Raw genomic sequence first — 27,801 nt, 5'->3', positions numbered from 1 at the left:
ATTAGTGGTAAATTTATACACAAGACAGGTATGTATTAGTGGTAAATTTATACACAAGACGGGTTTATATTAGTGGTAAACTTATGCACAAGACGGGTATATATTAGTGGTAAATTTATACACAAGACGGATATATATTAGTGGTAAATTTATACAAAAGACGGGTTTATATTAGTCGTAAATTTATACACAAGACGGGTATATATTAGTGGTAAATTTATACACAAGACGGGTATATATTAGTGGTAAATTTATACACAAGACGAATATATATTAGTGGTAAATTTATACACAAGACGGGTTTATATTAGTGGTAAATTTATACACAAGACGGGTATATATTAGTGGTAAATTTATACACAAGACGGGTTTATATTAGTGGTAAATTTATACACAAGACAGGTATGTATTAGTGGTAAATTTATACACAAGACGGGTTTATGTTAGTGGTAAATTTATACACAAGACAGGTATGTATTAGTGGTAAATTTATACACAAGACGGGTATATATTAGTGGTAAATTTATACACAAGACGGGTATGTCGTAGTGGTAAATTTATACACAAGATGGGTATATATTAGTGGTAAATTTATACACAAGATGGGTATATATTAGTGGTAAATTTATACACAAGACGGGTATATATTACTGGTAAATTTATACACAAGACGGGTTTATATTAGTGGTAAATTTATACACAAGACGAGTATGTAGTAGTGGTAAACTTATACACAAGACGGGTATGTATTAGTGGTAAATTTATACGCAAGACGGGTATGTATTAGTGGTAAATTTATACACAAGACGGGTTTATATTAGTGGTAAATTTATACACAAGACAGGTATATATTAGTGGTAAATTTATACACAAGACGGATATGTATTAGTGGTAAATTTATACACAAGACAGGTATGTAGTAGTGGTAAATTTATACACAAGACGGGTATGTATTAGTGGTAAATTTATACACAAGATGGGTATATATTAGTGGTAAATTTATACACAAGACAGGTATGTATTAGTGGTAAATTTATACACAAGACGGGTATGTACTAGTGGTAAATTTATACACAAGACGGGTTTATATTAGTGGTAAACTTATACACAAGACGGGTATATATATGTGGTAAATTTATACACAAGACGGATATATATTAGTGGTAAATTTATACACAAGACGGGTTTATATTAGTCGTAAATTTATACACAAGACGGGTATATATTAGTGGTAAATTTATACACAAGACGGGTATATATTAGTGGTAAATTTATACAAAAGACGGATATATATTAGTGGTAAATTTATACACAAGACGGGTTTATATTAGTGGTAAATTTATACACAAGACGGGTATATATTTGTGGTAAATTTATACACAAGACGGGTTTATATTAGTGGTAAATTTATACACAAGACAGGTATGTATTAGTGGTAAATTTATACACAAGACGGGTTTATATTAGTGGTAAACTTATGCACAAGACGGGTATATATTAGTGGTAAATTTATACACAAGACGGATATATATTAGTGGTAAATTTATACACAAGACGGGTTTATATTAGTCGTAAATTTATACACAAGACGGGTATATATTAGTGGTAAATTTATACACAAGACGGGTATATATTAGTGGTAAATTTATACACAAGACGGATATATATTAGTGGTAAATTTATACACAAGACGGGTTTATATTAGTGGTAAATTTATACACAAGACGGGTATATATTAGTGGTAAATTTATACACAAGACGGGTTTATATTAGTGGTAAATTTATACACAAGACAGGTATGTATTAGTGGTAAATTTATACACAAGACCGATATGTAGTAGTGGTAAATTTATACACAAGACAGGTATATATTAGTGGTAAATTTATACACAAGATGGGTTTATATTAGTGGTAAATTTATACACAAGACGGATATGTATTAGTGGTAAATTTATACACAAGACAGGTATGTAGTAGTGGTAAATTTATACACAAGACGGGTATGTATTAGTGGTAAATTTATACACAAGATGGGTATATATTAGTGGTAAATTTATACACAAGACAGGTATGTATTAGTGGTAAATTTATACACAAGACGGGTATGTACTAGTGGTAAATTTATACACAAGACGGGTTTATATTAGTGGTAAACTTATACACAAGACGGGTTTATATTAGTGGTAAATTTATACACAAGACGGATATATATTAGTGGTAAATTTATACACAAGACGGGTTTATATTAGTCGTAAATTTATACACAAGACGGGTATATATTAGTGGTAAATTTATACACAAGACGGGTATAAATTTGTGGTAAATTTATACAAAAGACGGATAAATATTAGTGGTAAATTTATACACAAGACGGGTTTATATTAGTGGTAAATTTATACACAAGACGGGTATATGTTGGTGGTAAATTTATACACAAGATGGGTATATATTAGTGGTAAATTTATACACAAGACGGGTTTATATTAGTGGTAAATTTATACACAAGACGAGTATGTAGTAGTGGTAAATTTATACACAAGACGGGTATATATTAGTGGTAAATTTATACACAAGATGGGTTTATATTAGTGGTAAATTTATACACAAGATGGGTATATATTAGTGGTAAAGTTATACACAAGACGGGTATATATTACTGGTAAATTTATACACAAGACAGGTTTATATTAGTGGTAAATTAATACACAAGACGAGTATGTAGTAGTGGTAAATTTATACACAAGACGGGTATGTATTAGTGGTAAATTTATACACAAGACGGGTATGTATTAGTGGTAAATTTATACACAAGACGGGTTTATATTAGTTTTAAATTTATACACAAGACAGGCATATATTAGTGGTAAATTTATACACAAGACCGATATGTAGTAGTGGTAAATTTATACACAAGACAGGTATATATTAGTGGTAAATTTATACACAAGATGGGTTTATATTAGTGGTAAATTTATACACAAGACGGATATGTATTAGTGGTGAATTTATACACAAGACAGGTATGTAGTAGTGGTGAATTTATACACAAGACAGGTATGTATTCGTGGTAAATTTATACACAAGACGGGTATGTACTAGTGGTAAATTTATACACAAGACGGGTTTATATTAGTGGTAAACTGATACACAAGACGGGTATATATTAGTGGTAAATTTATACACAAGACGGATATATATTAGTGGTAAATTTATACACAAGACGGGTTTATATTAGTCGTAAATTTATACACAAGACGGGTATATATTAGTGGTAAATTTATACACAAGACGGGTATATATTAGTGGTAAATTTATACAAAAGACGGATATATATTAGTGGTAAATTTATACACAAGACGGGTTTATATTAGTGGTAAATTTATACACAAGACGGGTATATATTAGTGGTAAATTTAGACACAAGACGGGTTTATATTAGTGGTAAATTTATACACAAGACAGGTATGTATTAGTGGTAAATTTATACACAAGACGGGTTTATATTAGTGGTAAACTTATACACAAGACGGTTATATATTAGTGGTAAATTTATACACAAGACGGATATATATTAGTGGTAAATTTATACACAAGACGGGTTTATATTAGTCGTTAATTTATACACAAGACGGGTATATATTAGTGGTAAATTTATACACAAGACGGGTATATATTAGTGGTAAATTTATACACAAGACGGATATATATTAGTGGTAAATTTATACACAAGACGGGTTTATATTAGTGGTAAATTTATACACAAGACGGGTATATATTAGTGGTAAATTTATACACAAGACGGGTTTATATTAGTGGTAAATTTATACACAAGACAGGTATGTATTAGTGGTAAATTTATACACAAGACGGGTTTATGTTAGTGGTAAATTTATACACAAGACAGGTATGTATTAGTGGTAAATTTATACACAAGACGGGTATATATTAGTGGTAAATTTATACACAAGATGGGTATATATTAGTGGTAAATTTATACACAAGATGGGTATATATTAGTGGTAAATTTATACACAAGACGGGTTTATATTAGTGGTAAATTTATACACAAGACGAGTATGTAGTAGTGGTAAATTTATACACAAGACGGGTATGTATTAGTGGTAAATTTATACGCAAGACGGGTATGTATTAGTGGTAAATTTATACACAAGACGGGGTTATATTAGTGGTAAATTTATACACAAGACGGGTATATATTAGTGGGAAATTTATACACAAGACCGATATGTAGTAGTGGTAAATTTATACACAAGACAGGTATATATTAGTGGTAAATTTATACACAAGATGGGTTTATATTAGTGGTAAATTTATACACAAGACGGATATGTATTAGTGGTAAATTTATACACAAGACAGGTATGTAGTAGTGGTAAATTTATACACAAGACGGGTATGTATTAGTGGTAAATTTATACACAAGATTGGTATATATTAGTGGTAAATTTATACACAAGACATGTATGTATTAGTGGTAAATTTATACACAAGACGGGTATGTACTAGTGGTAAATTTATACACAAGACGGGTTTATATTAGTATTAAACTTATACACAAGACGGGTATATATTAGTGGTAAATTTATACACAAGACGGATATATATTAGTGGTAAATTTATACACAAGACGGGTTTATATTAGTCGTAAATTTATACACAAGACGGGTATATATTAGTGGTAAATTTATACACAAGACGGGTATATATTAGTGGTAAATTTATACAAAAGACGGATATATATTAGTGGTAAATTTATACACAAGACGGGTTTATATTAGTGGTAAATTTATACACAAGACGGGTATATATTAGTGGTAAATTTATACACAAGACGGGTTTATATTAGTGGTAAATTTATACACAAGACAGGTATGTATTAGTGGTAAATTTATTCACAAGACGGGTTTATATTAGTGGTAAACTTATACACAAGACGGGTATATATTAGTGGTAAATTTATACACAAGACGGATATATATTAGTGGTAAATTTATACACAAGACGGGTTTATATTAGTCGTAAATTTATACACAAGACGGGTATATATTAGTGGTAAATTTATACACAAGACGGGTATATATTTGTGGTAAATTTATACACAAGACGGATATATATTAGTGGTAAATTTATACACAAGACGGGTTTATATTAGTGGTAAATTTATACACAAGACGGGTATATATTAGTGGTAAATTTATACACAAGACGGGTTTATATTAGTGGTAAATTTATACACAAGACAGGTATGTATTAGTGGTAAATTTATACACAAGACGGGTTTATGTTAGTGGTAAATTTATACACAGGACAGGTATGTATTAGTGGTAAATTTATACACAAGACGGGTATATATTAGTGGTAAATTTATACACAAGACGGGTATGTCGTAGTGGTAAATTTATACACAAGACGGGTATATATTAGTGGTAAATTTATACACAAGATGGGTATATATTAGTGGTAAATTTATACACAAGATGGGTATATAGTAGTGGTAAATTTATACACAAGACGGGTATATATTAGTGGTAAATTTATACACAAGATGGGTATATAGTAGTGGTAAATTTATACACAAGATGGGTATATATTAGTGGTAAATTTATACACAAGACAGGTATGTAGTAGTGGTAAATTTATACACAAGACGGGTATGTATTAGTGGTAAATTTATACACAAGACGGGTTTATATTAGTGGTAAATTTATACACAAGACAGGTATATATTAGTGGTAAATTTATACACAAGACGGGTTTATATTAGTGGTAAATTTATACACAAGACAGGTATGTATTAGTGGTAAATTTATACACAAGACGGGTTTATATTAGTGGTAAATTTATACACAAGACGGGTATATATTAGTGGTAAATTTATATACAAGACGGGTATATATTAGTGGTAAATTTATACACAAGACGGATATATATTAGTGATAAATTTATACACAAGACGGGTTTATATTAGTGGTAAATTTATACACAAGACGGGTATATATTAGTGGTAAATTTATACACAAGACGGGTATATATTAGTGGTAAATTTATGCACAAGAGGGGTATATATTAGTGGTAAATTTATGCACAAGACGGGTATATATTAGTGGTAAATTTATACACAAGACGGGTATATATTAGTGGTAAATTTATACACAAGACGGGTATATATTAGTGGTAAATTTATACGCAAGACGGTTATGTAGTAGTGGTAAATTTATACACAAGACGGGTATATATTAGTGGTAAATTTATCCGCAAGACGGGTTTATATTAGTCGCACATTTTATACACAAGACAGATATATATTAGTCGTACATTTATTTATATTGACGATACACTTCACATATTGTTCAGTGCATTGGTGCAAAAGATGGAAATGCGAGCCGTTTTAACGACTGGCATTTAAAATGTTTTGACTACTAGTGCTCTGTCCTACAAATTTTTAATTAGGGAACAGTATCTCAGTGCATACCATCAAAATACACTACGCGCATATCTTCACGCTTTCTCTGTCTCAGGACTGTACGGAGGATGTGGTCAAATCTGGATGCTGTGCTCCTTTAGGATTTGTGTCACGACGGCGGATACTTATCCACTGTGTGTTGTCATGGAGTAGATTGATACTTCGGTTACCGGTGCGTGGGGGCGGCGATCGGTAGAGTTTCACAACGTTTGGCAAACTTTTGTAGGCTTAAAAATGTCATCTACAAAGGAACCTCTCAGACCGGTCCTATTGCACTCTCTTGACAGCCAGACTACCTGGAACGAGTTGTGAATTATGCTCGTTTTCTCTGATCCAGACTTGAGCATTTTCTCTTGAGTCGGGATCAAAAAGGTATATCCATGTTTCATCGTTTGTGACAATTTCATTCAAACGTTTCTGGTCACTCTTTTCAGATTTGTTGGCTTCCACCTGAGTCTGTTTTATTTTTATCAGTCGTCAACAGACTTGGGACCAATTTGGCACAAACATTTCTGGGCTTCAAATAAATATTTCATATACGAAAAGTAGCTGACGAATTAATGTCCGTTATAAGAAATATAGTCCACTGTGTACTGAATATCATCATCTGTTGTATTCTGCTCGGCAGCCACTTCCCGCTCATCAATCGCGGACAACAGTTTTCTAGAAGGTTGGCCATCCTCCATAGGTTCGTGACCATCTTTAAAACAAGGAAACCACCACAAAATTGTAGGATATGGCAAAGAAATATATATATATATATATATATATATATATATATATATATATATATATATATATATATATATATATAATTTGACGCCAAAAAGTTACTATTAAATTGACAGACAAGGCTGAGAAAAAAATTATAATTAATTATGTAAGTCTTGGAATACGATTTAATTATTAATTAGTTACAGAATATAAATTATTTAAGGACCTTTGTGTACAGAGCCTGTATAGAAATGTAGACAATGCATTATACATCCGTCTTGAATTTGCGGACATAATGGCTTTACTTTTTTTCGTATTTAGCCCTGAACAATATTATCTTCTGATCAATTCTCTACACAATGGACAAACAAGCCAAAAATAATATTCATTTTCGACAGTTCATATAGTACACAAATTACAGAGCAGCTCTACCTTTCGGCTCCGTCGTAACGACTGATTTCTATATTCAAGGCAAACCATGGTGCTCCAAACCTACTTAGCACGTTTTTAAAAAGAGCTTCGCTTATCACAACCAAATACATATGAATGAGCTTCGTTTATCGCAACCACGTACATATTAAAGAACTTCATTTATCACAATCACGTATATATGAATGAGCTTCGTTTATCACAACCACGTACATATGAAAGAACTTCTTTTATCACAAACAAGTACTTCTGTTACAACAGAGTGTTTTTGAAAGAGTTTCTATTATCAAAAAGAAGTACGTTTATCTCAGCCAAGTATATTTTAAAATACCAAAGGATTCTTTATGCTTGTTTTTTTGGCCTCACAGATGATATTCAATTTTGCTTACCTCTTTATTTTATTTGATTGACAGGAATGACAGTTTCAAATTGATTGTTCCATAACTAGGAAATTCCTAGGTCATCTAAAGAAAATCACATGTTATCTAACTTTTATCATCGTAAGAATCATCATTATCAGTATCATTTATAAACACAGTATGAATAATTACACTCTATATCCGTATTTATCAATATTCTAATCCAAAATTTGAATAGGCGTATTTTTCCTACTTATCACATTGACTGTCGCACCAGTTCGCCACAGAGAACATCAAAAAAACATTAGAATAATTTGTCACCTAAACTAATTGTCTACATAATTTTTGTTTTGAAGTTTGCAAGAATCTTTTCCCCGGGTGGAAATCCAATATTTCTTATTCACAATGAAGTACAGGTAGAAAAATGGTGTACAAAGTTTGTAGTTTTCCATTATAGTAGAACAGTGTGTTCAAATAATTCGTAAAAAGTAAACAAAGTTTAACTCCCCTGAAACTTACGTACTTATGTGTGCGTAACCATGAACATTAATTTAATAAATGCAAACCTAGGTTTTTAATCAAGTTATGTATATTTGATTTAATTTATATCTGAATTAATTGTTTGTAAGTTTTAAAATATTTCTATTTTTTTTTAAATTTTATAACATGTCAAAATAATGCCGTTCTGTTAACTAGGAACTGGTACTTTTTTTCAGAAAATAGTTTGACCGTGACAGTTTATTTGGTAAACACTTAAAGTTCCTGACCATACTTCAAAATTAGTAACAGCCACGTGAACAAGTTCTTTTTTGAATTTTTTTTTTTTTGTGGAAATAATAAGGGTCAGATCGAGGCTGTATTGAATACATGACCCTAGGTTTGTAAATAGTTTTAGTGAAGTAAACAACTTTTAAACTTAGAATAAAATGATTGGTTTTTGTCAGGGTCATGCTGAGAGTACGTGATATAAACATGATCGTCATACGAGTACGCATTCTGCGTCTCAGAATTACTGTATAACCATTGTTTTAGAGAAATAATCTCAGTCTGGGCTTAAAAGCGATTGATGTCAAGTCGTTTCCTTCTGTCGAAGCCAGTTTTCGAGTTATATGTTAATTTTTCTTCAGATTATTTTTATTCAAAATGATTCATTCTTTTTTACCCGGAAATATATGTGTGCTCATACCAAATTTTTGAACAAAGACATTTCTTAAACGTGTTATTTAGATTTCCAAAACCGGAGGATTATTTACTGTGTTTGACAAGGAACTGTAGACAACCACACTATACAGGATACAACATACGTCATGGCCTTCCATCTTGGATTATTCGTCATGAATCGAACCTTAATTCATTATAACATTTTATTATCAGGACTTCTAAAATTTTATTCGTGGATTATTCTTGGATTAGTTTTGGATTTGATTCTTATTTTTTCTTTTATTTTTACAGTATTTTTCCAGGGAAATAAAGAACTTGTTAAATGTTTCAAAGCTTTTCTTTTTTTCACTCTTTCTTGTGTTACTGTTTATTCGAGCCTAAACACGTAACATAAGAATTGGTTGCTCGTCCGGAATTTAGAAAACTGGCTTAAAAAATTCAGAAAACGTTGTTTCTTAAAATTTCAATTTCCATAGTTTTTGCAATCTTTAGTGAAATTGGCAAGCTTTATCTTAAATGTCATCAAAAGTAGAAATCTTTCTTTCAAATCCTAACCAGGAATAATTAGATCTTTTCAAAAAAGATGAATTGATTCAACTTGCCAGAAAATACGATCTTTCTGAGGTAAAGGCTTCCTTAACGAAACAAGAAATAAGAAATATTTTGGTTCAGTATTTGGTAGAAAAAAATGTTTTGGATAAAAGTGCATTGGTTTCGATCAGTAAGTTTGTATCAGACTCTGACATAAAAGTGAAGGAATTAGAATTAAAATACAAGATGGAATTGGAGTTGAGGAAGCTGGAGCTTCAGAAGGAAGGAAGAGAAAAACAAATGCATTTACAAGCAGAAGAAAAAGAGCAAGAAAGACGAATGCAGTTACAAGAAAAACAAATGCAGTTACAAGCAGAAAAAATAGAAAGAAAGACAAATGCAGTTACAAAACGAACAAATACAATTACACAGAAAGAGCAAACGCATTTACAGTTGGAAAAAGAGAGACAAGAGAGGGAATATCAATGTAGAATGAAAGAAATGGAACTGGCAAGTGAAAAGCACATTCATACTCCAAATCCAAATTTACGTTTTGATCTTGCAAAGAATATTAGGTTAGTGCCCCCTTCCAGAAAAAAGAAGTAGACAAATATTTTACTCGTTTTGAAAAATTACTTAAAATTTGAAACGGCCAGGGAAGCATTGAATTCAGTTATTACAATGTGTACTTACTGATAAGGCCAGTGATATTTACAATGCACTCTCAGTTCACCAAAGTCGGAACTATGATGTGGTTAAAGAATACATCTTAAGGGGTTATGAGTTAGTCGCTGAAGCTTATAGGCAAAAATGCAGAAACTATAGAAAAGAAGCTGGACATATGTCGAATTTGCTGGAGAAAAAGAGCAGTTATTTGATAGATGGTGCTTAGCCAAGAAAGTTGAACGAGATTATGAAAGTCTCAAACAACTTGTCAACGTGTAATACATGAAGATTTCAACAACTGTGTCCGTAGAGACATTAAGTCTTATCTTGACGAGCATCATATTGAAACCTTGGAAAATGCTGCTTGTGCTGCTGCTGGGTATTCTTTAACTCAGAAAGTTCCTTTCGTAAATAAAACTTCTACTCAACAGTCTTCAGGCAGAAAGGTATTTCAGCCTAATACAAGCCGTTCTAAAACTAAAACTGGCACAACTTCTACAAATTAAGCTTCTGATAAGCTTGATTCAAGATCCTTGTCTCTTCCTACGTGTACATATTGCAAGAAAAAAGGACACGTTCTTTCTGATTGCTACAAATTGAAAAATAGGCATCAGAATCAAGACAGACCTTTTCCAAATGCTTTTATTTATGAGGTCAAGATCTCTGTCATGTATTGAAAGCAATTCATTTGTTGGGTCTAATAAACCCCAGCCTGATTTTATTATGGAGAATTATGAACTATTCATTATCGAAATGTTCCATATCACTCGTGGGTGATTCAGCCAATCATATCCTTATGAAAACTTTAAGGGACACAGGAGCTTCTCAGAGTCTTTTATTGTCAGGTACTTTGCCTTTTTCTGAGAAATCGTCTTCTAACGAGAGTGTTGTTATTCAGGGAGTAGAGTGCGGCTTTGTTAATGTTCATCTCCATTGTGTAAATTTGTTATCAGACTTAGTCTCAGGACCCGTGACAGTCAGCACAGTGTATGTTTTACCCGTTGAGGAATTCCATTTATTACAAGTCAACGACCTAGCTGGAGACAAGGTTGTGGTTAATCAACTTGTAACTGACAAGCCTTGCTTGGTTCAGAAAGTCGACCAAATTGAAAAAGAATTCTTTGATTTATTCCCAGCTTGTGCAGTTACCAGAGCTATGGCAAAGAAAGCTCTTGAGAATGATATAGATAGGGAAGGTATTCCTTTAGCTGACACATGGATTGGTCAGGCTTTTGATGAAGTCACTTTCACTCCGTGTTTGGACCAATCAGGAGGTATTGATCACAGTGATCCTCTTTTAACGACATATTATCTTTATCCTAATCAGAGAGATAAACGACAATCACTTGTCGTCGAACCGGAAAAAAGATCCTGAGATCTCCTGTTTGTTTCAAAGGGCCATTAGTGAAACTGAAGTACTGAAGTTCCTGACTGTTATTTCATTAAAAATGGAATTCTTATGAGAAAATGGAGACCTCCCTAGGTACCTGCTGGTGATGAGTGGTCAGTAAATTATCAAATTGTACTTCCAAAATCTTACAGACCGGAAATGCTTAGTCTGGCCTATGAAACTCCTTTGGCTGGTCATTTAGGGACTAATAAAACTTATCACAAGATCTTGACTTACTTATACTGGCCAAAAATCTAAGGTGATGTGGGTAAATACTGTATATACTGTCATACCTGTTAAATGGGAGGGAAACCCAATCAGAAAATACCTAAGGTCATCTACAACCTATTCCTGCCTTTTACGAACCATTTAGTAGAATTAAGGTAGATTGTGTTGGTCCCTTACCAAAGACCAAGTCAGATAACCAATACCTGTTGACCATTATGTGTGTGTCAACAAGGATTCCAGAGGCAATTTCCTTGAGGAATATTAGAACTTTGATACATTTTTTAAAACTCAATTTGTCATTCCCAAATATTTCCAATCAGGTCAAGGGTCAAATATTAGATCTGGAACTTTCTAGCCTATTATGCCTGAATTTTGTATTCAGCAATTCAAGCCAAAAGTGAACTTATAGTTTGACAGAACTTCAATGGAGAGAACTTTTTAGTTTGACAATAATGGAGTTCTATCTCTCTTGCTCATTCTTCAAAAGTTTATTCAGATTAGATATTACGGTCCTTACAAAGTTAAAAAGAAAATGAATGAGTTAAATTATAGAATTAGTGCTCCTTTGGTCTAAATAAATTATAAGAGTACTAGTATATTGAAAGAGATAGCCAGGTCAAACATACAATTAGTTTAGTTGTACCTGTCCCACTAAGTGAAGATTTAAGTGAAGGAATATCATCGGGTTCTACTGATATTGGAGTGACAAATCTGCGAAATTCAGAAATTATGAAAGATCTGGACCAGAAGAAAGAAATTGACTTAAACAGTTATTAGTTGAATATGAGCAGTTATTATATGCTCATTTTTTCCCCGGTTAACTTTACACTGTCAGAATCGTGCAATATTACCCAATATTGAACTCGCGTTCCAATAAATATATAGCACTCATATGCATAAAGGAACTACATTTTATTGTAAACAAACAATGGACGCAGACGCCAGCACTTTTGATTTGTAAACAAATCATGTACACTCGCGTAAGAGGTGCTTTACGTTGTGGTTGTTTAAATTTGTTGCTGAAAACAGATGTTTCGTGGACTGCCACATACCAGCTGCTTTGGCACATTCCGCGTTGATACAATGTTTCGGATTTAGGCTAGCTACATTATCCAACAGAAAAGGGTCCTTACAAATAATATACACGTGACAAGACATATACAGTCTTCTTTAGCTGATGATAAGAATGGCAAAAACTATACTTACAGTTAAACGTCCTGAATTTCCTCAAAATGTACTTTCTTAGTTCTGCAAATCCGAATTACGTGAGCCATGTCATAGGTTCTCAATCTTGATTACACATTTCGAAATTGTACTCTAATTTCGATGATAAGTGCAATTACATCCTCCTTACTGCACTCAAATGAAATAAGCAATAAATTCCATAGCGTCTTGTTGATAATTGCAACTGAAAGACTTCATATTTTTCCCACATTATGATTTCAAACATTCGATGACAGAAGCAGAAACACATTTGCAGATAGATGTCAACACGCTTCTCCCTCGCTTCTTCAATCCCATGTATTTCATGTGGAATTGTCACATATAAATCCAGTCCATATTCACGGAATTTCGTAGAATCGAAAACAAATACCAAAATCTATTCATTCCAGATCAAATGGAAAAGTTATTGCAGTGCGCATTCATTCCCAATATGACTCCAAGTTTCACTTTTAACTAGACACGCCATTTTCTTTCGAAAGTTAAGTTATGTCGAGGGCGCGACTAAGTTCAAAATTATCTGGGCGGAGTTATGTGCTCAGTAATAATGTTGTTGTTGTTTAATGATGAATATGCGCTTGTGTATTTAGTTTGGAAAGGCGGCATACATTCATTTACCTTATTTTGTGTAGTGTATTTTGTTAATATAATTAAGCATTAGGTAGAATTAAAACAATTAGCATATAATAAAAAGGTTACTGCATTAGTTTGGGAAAATATGAACTCGTTTTGTCGGATTGATATAATGCACTCCCAAGGTCGTGCAGTATTTCCATTTGAAAATCTCGTTTATATTTTCCCATACAAATGCAGTAACCTATAATTATTTCCAGATGTTCCTACAAGAACGAACAAAATCTTCCATGACGTTGAACTTTTAAATTCCCAACCTGTGAAACAACACCCGTACATGATGAACCCTCTCAAACAGGTATACTTGAAAAAAAGAAATTCAGTATTTGCTGGAGAACGACTTTATAGAGCCCAGTAAAAGTGACTGTAGTTCACCATGCATACTTGTTCCAAAACCAGATACAACTTTTCGCATGTGTACTGATTATAGCAAGGTCAATAGCGTGACAAAAACCCAAGAATCGATGACTTTATTGATACAATCGGGTGTGCCAAGTATGTCACCAGATTTGAACATCTGAAAGGATTTAGGCAAATACCACTAACGGAAAAAGCAAAGGAAATTTCGGCATTCGTGACTCCAAATGGACTTTACCAATATAAAATATTGCCGTTTGGGATGAAAGGGTCGCCAAGTACATTTCAGCGTCTCGTGAATATGACTACCTCTAGTCTAAACAATTGTGATGCTTACATCGATGATGTCAGTATCTACAACGACACCCCGAAAGAACATTTAGCAACAATTTGGAAATTCTTTGACAGACTCACTCATGCAAGTTTGACAATTAATTTTTCTAAAAGTGATTTCTGCCTTGCTAGTGTAACTTTTCTAGGACATATCGTGGGACATGGACATGTTAAACCAGATGCTAAGGTCAAGGCCATCTCTGAATTTCATGTACACTGCAGAGAGTTCTTCTCACGCTTTTCTTTAACCTCGTGTATAATTAATCTTTGGTAAAAAGAAAACGTATCATATAAATCTTTGTTTTTCTTATTGGGGGAAGTGTTATGTATATTTTGAAAAGGGTGTACAAAGTTTGCATTTTTCCGTTATAGTAGAACAGTGTTTAAATAATTTTGTAAAAAGTAAACAAAGTTTAATTCCCCTGAAACTTACGTACTTATGTGTTCGTAACTATGAGCATTATTTGAATAAATGCAAACCTAGGTTTTAAAATATGTTATGTATATTTGATTTAAAGTTCCCGACCATACTTCAAAATTAGTAACAGCCACGTGAACAAGTTCTATGTTTAATTTAATTTTATTGTGGAAATAATAAGGGTCAGATCGAGGCTGTATTGGATTTCTGTTGAAGCGAGTTATATGTTAATTTTTCTTCAGATTAATTTTAATCAAAAGGATTCATTTTTTTTCCCCTGGAAATATACGTGTGCTCGTATGAAATTCTTGAACAAATACATTTCTTAAAACTTTTATTTGGATTTCCAAAACCGGGGGATTATTTATTGTGTTTTACAAGGAACTGTAGACAACCACACTATACAGGGTACAGCATACGTCATGGCCTTCCATCTTGGATTCTTTGTCGGGAATCGAACCTTAATTCATTATAATATTTTATTATCAAGTCTTGTAAAATTTTATTCGTGGATTATTCTTGGATTAGTTTTGGATTTGATTCTTATTTTTTCTTTTATTTTTACGGTATTTTTCCAGGGAAATAAAGAACTTGTTAAATGTTTCAAAGCTTGTTTTTTCACTTTTTCTTGTGTTACTGTTTATTCTAGCCTAAACACGTAACATAAAAAATGAATCTACATTTTGTAATCAGTCTCCATTGTAAATATAAAAATGGGTCTGTCTTCTTGACATACTCTTTCATTAACATTAGGTCTTGTTTTTCTACTATTAACAATGTGTCCAAGAACATGATTGCAAGTTATGCAGCATGATTTTCAGTGACAGTTCAGGGTTTTTGGGGACTATATTTTTTTGTTAGGGGGTGTGTGTGATTAATTGGATCATCTGCATATAGTAACATAAATAGATGAATCATCTAATAAGAAAGGATAGTATTCCTGTACATTATGATGTTTAAGTGTCACAATGCTGTTTATAAAAAATGCAAATAATATTAGTGACAGAATTTGCCTTTGTTTCATACCATAGTATGAGATCATAAAATCTGGAAAACTAATATTTTATCCGCACATATGAATTACAAAATTATAAATAACACATAAAATCTATATCATAACTGAACGAATACCATTTCGGATTAATTTATGCCATACTAAATTGCGGTCTATTTTGATTGTTTGATTAATTGCGGTTTTACGAAGAACCAGCACTGCAAGTCTATATAACGCTACAAAAAAGGTTATGATAAATGATTTATATACGAAAAGTGGTTCATTATCAACAAGCGATAACAGGACTAATACGAAAACAATGAAAAGGCCAAGATAATACATAAAGGTTCCTTATCAACCGGGAATGTAAATGGTGTGTATAATGGGTATTAGACAATAAAAGATAATTTAAGGTGATAGACTTGACACCATTTAGTTAAAAATACTCTAAGGAAATAGGTTGCACGCAATCTATATTTCGAATAAATGTTAATATAATTCAAGAAATTTAAAATAAAAGTCACATTTACTTTATCAAAAATCCCCTCATGTGCTGAACATTTAGTAACTGTTGCGTGTAGGCTAAAAACAATCTATCAGGAAGTGCTTCAAGATAAAGGGTTCTTTGCAAAAAACGCATTCGGGATCTTCGCCCTCGAAGATGCTTGTTTTGGGTTATATAAGCACGACTAATTCTAATTCGTACAATGACTACCTCGGAATGTTTAATGAGAACATTGGTTATTGATGGGTATTCCAACTTTCTGTTATGTAGTAACCGAAGTACTGATAGTGAAACGGAAAAGATGATTGCTTAAAAACTGTTGTTGGTTTCGATGTATTTCATGGCAAGGTCTATCGCCATGATTTCTGATGAAAATAGTAATATATTATCTGACTAAAGATTTCCAATAATGATGGTTGCAGTGTCCTGTTTACAATCCTCTAAGCCGTCGGTATACACCTCTTGTATAGTTTTTAAATTTGGAGAGAAGTTCCGTACAAGGATTATTAAAACTGGAAGGAGTTTTCTCTTTCATGCAGTGTAAATAATTATTTTGGGTTGTTTTAGAAGCCAGGGAGATGTTACAGAAAGACTTTAAAGTGTTCGTGTTTTTGGTATTGTCGAGGCTAGAAGCCTTTCTAATGTCAAAGGCAGTGATGACATTTGTTTTGTTGTTTTTTCGTGCAAGATTTTGTTGTTATGGGTTGGAAAACAGACAGAACAGCAGGGTTTAATGTGATGGAGTTCATTCTAATTCATTTTTTAAAGTTATTATTTCTCTGCGATGTGATAGTGTTGGCGCGTTTTCTTCGGTCAAACGGCTTTCACATTTTGATGTACATAACGCCCACATAGCGAGTCCTGTGTATTTGACGGTGAATTGGGTCAAGCATTTGAAAATGTGACTTTCTGGTTAAATTATAAACAACACAACCATCTTCTAGTTTGGATGGAAGAAGGGTTTTATATAGGTTAAGATGGCTTTCGAACATTTAACATTCAATTTCTTAATGTGTGGAAGGAAAGTGTGCTTTCTGTCGAAGAGAATACCCAAACTCCTTTCCGGAACAACCGGTATCAGTGGTCCGTCCAACTTGAGTTTAGGATTATCATGTTGTCTTCGTAGCCGACATAAAGGGATATTATTTTGTATTTTGAGAACTTAAAACCGTTAGCAGCTGCCCAATTTTAGATCTTTATATTTTGTTGCAAATGTCTTTAGTTGTATGCATGTCTTTGGATCGATGACATATTAGAAAATAATCAACATATGATGTGCTATCTAAATCAGAAGTCAAAATCTTGCTGATGTTATTAATTTTAATGCTAAAAAGCCAAACAGATAAAATATTGCCCTGAGGTTCACTCATCTGTTCTTCGTACATATGGGGGGGGGGGGGAAGCAAACTCGTGCTTTTGATTCCCCATTTGAATGAAAGTTCGATAGAAAATGGGGTAGACGACCTTTCAGACCCAGGTTGTAGGGTATTCGTTTTTCCGTACACTTACATGTTGTATCGTAGGCAATTTCCAAATTGAAAAAACATCTTCTAACTGTTCTCTCTTGAAAAAAGCATCGCGAATGAATATCTCTAATAAAAACAGATGATTGTTGGTACTACGGGTATATCGGAAGTCACATTAGAAATTTATATAATATAACGCTTTCTTATAATCGACGAGTGAACAATGTATCTTATTGTTACAATAACAAAGCACCAATGAACTAATTTCATTGAGGACTAATATGTAATTTATTGTATACTTTTTCTCCTGGAAATTGTTCTTTCATACTTGTCTTACCATTTACTCAATCATAAATTCGATATATTCGAACAAAATCAATTTGATTAAAATCAGATCTCCTCAGTTATACATGAAGATCTGAAAGAGACCGCTTAGGGTCATGTTCTAGTAACATATGTTATTACCATAATAGCTAAATTTTTATCAACCAATCAGATGAAGTCTTATATTGTCGCGTTTGGAGACAGAACATGATGATGATGAGGATAAATGTGTATCGTGTCGCAGAATAAAAATCGAGTGGGTTTTTGGACTAAATGAATAAGACAAATACAATGTGGGAAAGATGGAAATTTATGAATGAATTAATAATGATAAATATATGATGTAAAAATGCACATACGCTTCAAATAGTATTTTACACTATAAGAGATTCACATAATCTCGAATATGAATTCTATTAAGATTCAAAATAATCTTAAGAACAAAACTAAGATTCAAAAAAACCTTATGAACATAACGAAGATTCAAAATAATCTTATGAACATAACGAAGATTCAAAATAATCTTATGAATATAAAAAAGTGCAATGGAACAACAATTGATCCAAACGTATGCTTCTAGACCCCTTGCACAGTCGCACGATTCCTTGGGTTGGTCCACACTCTTATCGACCGCTCGCACCCTTTATGAATCCACCACGAGTACAGTCATACGTTACACGTACAGACAGCATAGAGCACTTTTTCAATTTTGCTACGTCTACGTCCGTGGTACAGACATACGTACATACATACATACATACATACATACATACATACATATCGACAGCACGCAGCATTAAATATTCTGGAAACTCCAGATAGCTCTAAGCAACTTTAGACGACTTCGGACAGCTTCAGACCGCTCTAGTCATATTCACAGTCACATTGACAAACACACTTCATAGACACAATCACAGCGACAGTCACATTCAGCTACAATAACAGTCAGAATCAGCTTCAAACGCAGTCAGCTACAAACACAGTCAGAATCAGCTTCAAACACAGTCAACTACAAACACAGTCAGCTACAATAAAACCAAATTGGTCATAATAATAGTTTCTGTATAATCTCTAGATATATGATAATACTTTAACCTCTAACAATTACTTGTAATTCAATACTTTAAATCTGCGTTGTAATAAATACATTATTACGCGATAAGACATTACAAACCGAATAAGCTTCGCATATCAAATGAAAATGTTAATTTAACACTTACCCCTATGGCTGGAGAACAATGGAGAGTGTATACTCCTTGACGTGATCCAAAAACGACCAGTGTGGTTTTAGAAATTGGTCTTACTTAAATCCGTAGGAGAGTGAGTACAAGTCTGTGTAGAATTCCCGTTATTACTATAACACCTTTATTAAATGTACTAATAAATGTAATACCCCTATAGGTATTACTATAACATACTCATTCCAAAATTCTGGATAATGACCACAACGAAACATTCCACTAAAAATCTCTAAAACAAGATTATTAATAATATCGGTAGAATAGGTAACCATTTCTATGGGTATATTATTGAGACCTAATGATTCAATCTGTAATATGATTTAACAACCTTTTTTACTTCATCTGCTGAGGTATCTATGCCTAGTCCCCATCAATTTTTTTTTCTGTAACTGCCGAGACTGGCTCATCATCTTAAAGCGATCAGTTATAAATTCATGAAAACGAAATATAGCTCTAAAATGCTGCAAAAATTCTTTTGCACTTAGTTCACGTGATGGCTTTATTTCTTTTTTATAGTGTTAATTGATTTCTATCTTCTATAGCCTTAGTGGCTGGATTTGGCCATACTTATTACATTTATAACCTTTTTAACCTTATGCTTCTTCTTCACTCAAATCTTCTTTGATTCAAAATTTTATCTCGTGTTATTTAGAAAATACTGTTGTATATAAGTTTGAACTCAGTTCGTGCTTTATAAAGACTTTAATCAAAACAAAGAGCACATTTGCATTTGCATGGAATATTCTGTGTACATATTTTTTTCTCCAAACAATGGAAGTGGACATTCCAAAACTAATATTAGAAATACAGTCAACAATCTCATTTAACACAGTAGAGCTCTCAGCATTGCTGACATGTTATGTTAGGTCACGCACCACATTATATCTGTCACTCAAACATGATAGAAACAATGTCATAAATATACAGCGGGTCAGTATGCCGATGACGCTGTTATTTTTCTCGATCGATCTCAATGTTCTCTTAAAGCAACAATAAAATATCTTGCAAGGCTTTTCCCCCTGTTATCTGGACTTAAAATAACAAAACAAAAACAAAGGCTATTTGTATCGGAAACAAGACATTTTGCAATGAAAGAATATGTCCCGAAATGGAACTAAGCTGGTCTTTTTCTAACTTGACACGCCTTAAGATCGATTTTATCTTCACTTGCAACAAATGGTGGAAATTAATTATAGTAAGAAAATAACAAAGGCATAATAAGTTCAGGCAAGCTGGAGTCAAAGACATCTTTCAGTAGAAGGTAAAGTAATTGTTGTAAAAAAAGCAAACCCCCCCCCCAATAACCACAAAAGAAACCACCCCACCCCACCCAAAATAACTCTTGCTTTGCCCATGTTCATAATTTTTTTCCAGCACATCCAAATCCATCAGCAAAAAACTGAAACAGAACTAAATCGTACTTTATCTTAGTTTGCATGGGGTGGATGTTGTCGTTGTTGTGGGGTTAAAAGGCCATTTTTCAGCACACGATAGGCTATGCATGCAGTATTAATGGTGGAGGAAGAACCTGGGAAAACCCCGGAAAGAACCACCGACCTACGAGAAGCATGGGGTGGAAAGGTAAAGAGAATTAAACGTGTTATACTATTATCCCAGGAGAATGAGGTGGGACTAAATATGGTACAGATTTATTCGTTTATCAGGTATATTAAGATTAGATGGGTTACAAAATTACAGGAAAACGCGGATGGATCGAGGCAGAACCTTGTCCATACATGTTCAGGAATATGAAGGAAGGAGAAGCTCTAAATCCAAATGAGTATTGATCCCTGATTTTTTAAAATAGAATTTCACCTAGAAGGTTCATCAATATAAAAATGTCATGAAATCTTTAGGAAATTGTATTAAAAGCAATTTTTTATTCTTGCAATTCAATTATATATTATTTCAATAAAGATTGTGGTTCGTATGTAAAAATTGTAAGATCCATTGCATTATACATTTCTTTGTATGTCCTAAGTCAGCGAATTTATACAAGGATTGCGTAATCAGCAAATTCCTTTCTTCTCCTTTTTAAGAAAGCTATTACAGCAAAATTTTCTGTAATGGCATACGTAAACCCAGAGAACGGGTTTAAGAAAGTTTGCGAACTCCGAAGTCAGAGGACACAATCAGTCAATTAAAAGATGAGCAAAGCACCAAATTTGATAACCTTTTTTGGTACTGAGGATGCTCTCCCAAATCGCATATAAGCACGAAGTGGCAGTGTCTTGTTAGTTCGTTCCGTCATATTTCATGAGGGTTCACCTTTCTTACAGGTAAGAAACTAGGATCTGTATATGTACGATTTTCAATACGGTAACAATTCAAAGATTTTAGTGTTTTATGACGATAGGGTGATGTGTTTTGGTAGAAATTCAGTTCTAGATCTACGCGTGTGGAACATTTTCTATTCTATTTTCACATGTATATATTGGAAAGTTCAACTGTATCAAAAATGTATATTTATTGTAATCATAGAATTGACCATTGTAAAGACGAAATCTCTACCAACTTCATGCTCAGTAATAATTAACTGAGAAATAAAATATTCTTAATGTTACAGAGCATATTATTTTAGTATCTAATTTCAAGAATTCAGTAAAATACTTTTCTATAATGATTTTTGAATTAGTCTGAAATATTAATCTTTTCAGCAATCGGGCTATCATTAATTAATTCGAATTTTAATTATTTTTCTAATAGACCGATATTTCAGAATTGGGTAATCTTGACAGAATATGATCATTTTTAATTTTATTTTTATATCTAAAATATAAAGTTTAATTTAGATGTATTTCTATATCTAGAATGTAATTTCTTATATCAATACTTGCAAAAGTGTTCGTTCCATCAGACATGATGAGGGTTCACCTTTCTAATTGTCGATCCCGGATCTCTCTCTCTCTCTCTCTCTCTCTCTCTCTCTCAGTGTTCCCCAATCTTAAAGACGTTATCTACACCGCTATGGAGTATCAAGTCCTAAGGGAACATGAATTCTCTCTAACATGTGTGAAAGACACATATGAGTCAAAATATTTCAGAAAAAGAATTGACGGGGAGAAAGTAATTTCCTAAAAAGTTATGAGAAATCATCTCATAACACGAATCCCAGACAGATGCTGGCATTAAAGTTCCTAAAAATCTAGTTGATGATCACGGTAATTTAATACCTCTTAAAAGGATAAAATGAAAAATTGGATGCGACGAATTAAAAACAAAATACCTTTCATTAATATCCCAGATTCCAAAATAGTGGAAAGATGCAGTTAAAAACCACTGGGCTCACGATAGGTATGATAAGCAACATAATAAACTTGCAAAAACAAAACTCACTGAAGTTTGCTTACAAAGACTTTTATAAACAGACAGGGTCAACATACCGTTAAGCAACACACGTGGTTACAAGTATTAAATAAAAATATAAGTAGTGATTTATATCTGGGCAAAACTTTGTACCAAGGATAAAATGTGATCTCTTTTGATTTAAAATTAATTGAAAGAATAATTAAAGAAATACCGTCTCTTGGTTGTACCGATTTTATATTTAATATATGGTTCATTATCAGACAGTTCACAGCTGGACGGTACACACAAGTCTTCTATGCGTGATATTATTAAAGTAATTAACCACTACACTCCTCCTATCACACCATCGGACTGAACATCACTGTGACAAAATAAATCTTGTCAACCGAGTAACCTTTGACCCAATATATGTAGCACACGATCTTTTTAATCAGTCCGATTAAAATCAGATATCCACAGTTACACACACACACACACACACATACATACATAGATGCGCATATATATATATATATATATATATATATATATATATATATATATATATATATATATATATATATATATATATATATATATATATATATATATATATATATATATATATAATATTAATAATAATAATAACAGTTTTCAGGAGGTACTTGCTTAGTCCAGGAGCATCATTAAAAATTTCCAGGTAAATTCTAATATCATGATGCATAAAAGCACAAGACGTTTTCTGCATTATGTAAGTAGCACTCCTGTGTAAATCTTCATCAAATTCCACGATGTTCTGGTAAGTATCGTTTTGAGCGTTGATGACCGCACGTGATGAAGACATCACAAGAGATCTGGAAGAACTACTTTAACACGGCTGCTGATACTGTGTATGTAATTCCACCAACCCACCCCAAAAAGACCCCCCCCAATAAAAAATACCCCTACCCACCCACCAGCAACATTATATAGATGCCTGGTTTAATGATGCTTTTTTGTGCATCATGTTATATTAGCGACTCGAATTCATTACAACAAATCCTACTTTAAATTTATCTAACAAGTTCGGTGATTTTTCAATTTATGAAGTACCACGTATCATTCTATCATCTCTGGTTTGTTTATATGGTGTATGGGTGTGTGACTGGATCGCATGTCATTTGTGCAGTATACATCGGTCGGTTTTCGTTTATAATATCTGGAACTGCAAACAAAGTAAGATACGATACACATCCGCATTAGTTTATAGTACCACAACTAAAGAAGGTATATTAACAGTGGTAGTATTAATGATAGTACTTGTGTTTTAATTTGGTAAGATTAAAGATGTTGTGCAGACAAGTTTAGAGACAAGACATAAAACATACAGCAAGCAATATCGGAACAGTTTAAAAGGCATATAATGCATTTAAGATTATGCATGTACAGTAATAAGAGTTCAAACTACTTACACACCAAAACAACAAATTAAAGAAAGGACGTATATATTTTCTGGTCACAGCTACCCGACGTATGCACTTGCACAGATGCGCTGTGCAAAGAACGGTAGTTTCACAATCCTTATAACTCAGTTTAAATGGATTCAATATTCTGTGCCTAAGTGGTTGATATTTTAGCACATACAAAAAAGTATATTCCCAGATTGTATTATTGATAACCTAATTGTGTACTGAACTGAGAGAAAGCAAGATAGAACTCAGAAATGAACACGCACAACAAAACCCTGTCTCGCGTCTTATTTCGCTGCATTTGGCTGTTGCGCGCGTGACAAGGCCTCAATCAAACATTTTGCAAAAGCAACCACTGTGTTGACGTGGCTTGTGAAAATGAAATTCCGATATTAAAAACGAATCAGGAAGCAATGCATCAGACCAGTCATGACTGGTGGAATTACATCCCGAAATGAGGTATTTTATTTCACTGATTGACGGATGATTTGACTTTGGCGATAAGTCACAATGTGATAAGGGTCAGATAAATATTCTGGGCATAACATTTGTAACTCTTATCCAATTTCCTGTACTGTGCGTTTTCTTCTTAAAACATTTAGCTGCACGTGGGACCCAAAAGTAGAGCTTAGTGTGACCTATACATAAATCATGTACGGTCTGTTTATTCTCCACGATTAACTTTACAGATAATGGGGACAGAAGAAACTCAGTCCAATCTGATTCACCTTTGCCTAAGATCTATTTCACAATAATTGATTTTAATTATTCCATTTATATCTCGTTGACAAAAATGTAAAATTGGTCGTTCCTTTGTCTGTTTTTGTTTTTATATATAAATGTAATCAATATGGATAACTGATGTAAAATTGGTGGTAATTATACATAATCATCAGCATTACAATTATAGTACTATATTATTTGACCCCTCCCAAGTTTATGGGTAGGGGTAGGTTGTTAATTGGAAATAAAGATGTTTCGCGTCATCTAGAAACATGTAGGAACTACTGCACCAGTAATCTTACATACGTGTTTAAAAGAATTGGATGAGACGGCGCAATAAGCAAACAATCCAAGGCAATCGAAATACCTCTGACGCTTTTATTTCAAACTCGTGCGGAAAAAGAAATATTCAGGCCCGCAGTGTTAACAGCTGATTTCAAACGACAATTTGCACCGAAAAGGAACTGATTTACCTGTTACTGTCCTTGTTTTCTCTTATATATAATCAATAAGACTTTTGGTTTAATTTTGTTTGACAGAGTAGAAAGCAAAGTCAAAAATATTTGCTGCGTCGTAATTATGTACCATTTGATCCACTAAGGAGAGCAACCATTGATAATTTTAACTGAACCTCTCATAAGAAAATGATTTGCAACAGACTGGGGGAAGAAATTCCCCATGGACTTTATTAAACATATTATACACATATACTGCATTTAACGGACACGAAAGCAATAACCCGTGGTCTGGTCCATCATAATTCTAACGATGACAATTTTCTCTGCGGGATCTGAAATGTAGGATAGACACGATGTGGCATCCCGTACGTCGTCCATGGCGAAAAAGTAAAATCATTGGCAAGCGGCAGAGACATCGGTTAATTTCATTATGGGTAGAATTTGAATCCCTAAAATTATCAGCCTGCATGATGCATTTTTTAAAAAAAAATTGAAAACGCAAGATGGATATGCATTTAGTGTTAAAAATAGTAAACATTTTTATTTCTTTCAATCTACATTTCAATTGATTCTTAAACATAATAATATACATCCCGATTGCCATTACGAACTTGAAAGAAGGAGTATTGAGAAACGAGAGTTGAGGATGGGGTAAGCGTATTATTTACATAATAAAAGGGGACAGGGCTATGCATGTATACGATGAAATCTGAATATATTACCACATACTCAGTATCACACGTGTGTTGACAAACCATATTTATAGTGGCATTGCTGTTGCAGACCACAACTAAAACAGGACCTACAATTATACTAATTTCAATGTTGAAATAGTGTCGTCATAATCATAAACATATTCTTGTATTATCGCTCTTTTTATCACAGTTCCCAGAAAGTATGAGTTTTATTATTTTTTTTTCTTGAAGTGGGTGTAGATTTTGTTATTATAAATCACGGACTATATACGTGAATATATTTCATTTAGTTAATGATACATAATGTCCATACAATAAATGTCAGTCGTATACGCTTGTAGCTTTTAATCTCGAACAGGTAATGTTCTATAATCATTTCACAAGCATTCAGAAAACAAGTTCAGACTGACAAAGACAAACATAGACAATGAGCATTAAGAGCAATTGCTGACACTTATAGGTTAAATAAAGTGATCATTACCATCAATTTACTGACACTTGTAGGTTACAGAAAGTGATCATTACCATCAATTTACTGCCACTTGTAGGTTACAGAAAGTGATCATTACCATCAATTTACTGACACTTGTAGGTTACAGAAAGTGATCATTACCATCAATTTACTGACACTTATAGGTTACAGAAAGTGATCATTACCATCAATTTACTGACACTTATAGGTTACAGAAAGTGATCATTACCACCAATTTACTGACACTTATAAGTTAAGAAAGTAATCATTACCAACAATTTGCTGACACCTATAGGTTAAAGTAAGCGATCACTAACAATAATTTGCTGGCACTTATTGGTTAAGATCATTACGAACAAAGTGTTGACGATTATATGTTAAAGAAAGCGATCATTACCAACAATGTGCTGACACTTATAGGTTAAAGCAAGCACGAGCCTGGTCATTCAGAAACCTTAACTGCTTTAAGGGTGGAGGGGACAGTGTTTATCCACAAGTTTATTTCCACATCTATCTGCCTAATATAACAAAAATCTTCATAAACATAAACTAAAAAAAGGTGAGGTCAAAAAGGACAATATTGCTGGATAGCAATATTAAAACAAAGCATACGAATGCTATTCACTCGACCTGACAAGTCAATGCCAGTTTATTGCAAAGGGACCGCTCCGGTGGCATAGTGGTTAGAGCGTCCGCCTCGGATTCGGGAGGTCGTGGGTTCGATCTCCGGCCGAGTCATACCAAAGGCTTATAATAAAAATGGTACTAACAGCTGCATCGCTTGGCGCTCAGCATTAAGAGGTTAGTGTTAGGACTGGTCGGCTCGGTGTCATGATAATATGACTGGGTGGGACATCATGCTACGTGTCTGCGGCATGATGCCCCAGTGCTAGACATCACTATAAACTGGCACACTGTAGATATCGTAGCGATATGACAGAAAAATTGTTAAAGCTGCGTTAAAAATCCAAATCACACACACACACACACACACACACACACACACACATACTCATTGCAAAGGACGTTTGGGCACAGGAACCCCAAATTAATACTGGATTGGTTCACGTCCAAAGGTCATTTTAAACACCATGTGGTGCTCACAGTGCAAACGTAAGCCCTTTCGCAAGGTAATAATTCTAAGAAACATTGTGTACTAAACAGCATGATGCAATTCATAATATTGACATCCATGACGTTTCTTGAGATATTACTCTTGGCTAGATATTGTTCTTGCCTTGAACCCTCATATCTACTTCTATG

Source organism: Sinohyriopsis cumingii, chromosome 8 (genome assembly GCF_028554795.1).
Source record: "Sinohyriopsis cumingii isolate HCF-2022 chromosome 8, ASM2855479v2, whole genome shotgun sequence".
Taxonomy (NCBI): domain Eukaryota; kingdom Metazoa; phylum Mollusca; class Bivalvia; order Unionida; family Unionidae; genus Sinohyriopsis; species Sinohyriopsis cumingii.
The sequence above is the reverse complement of the archived record's forward strand: the minus strand, read 5'-3'. Positions refer to the sequence as shown.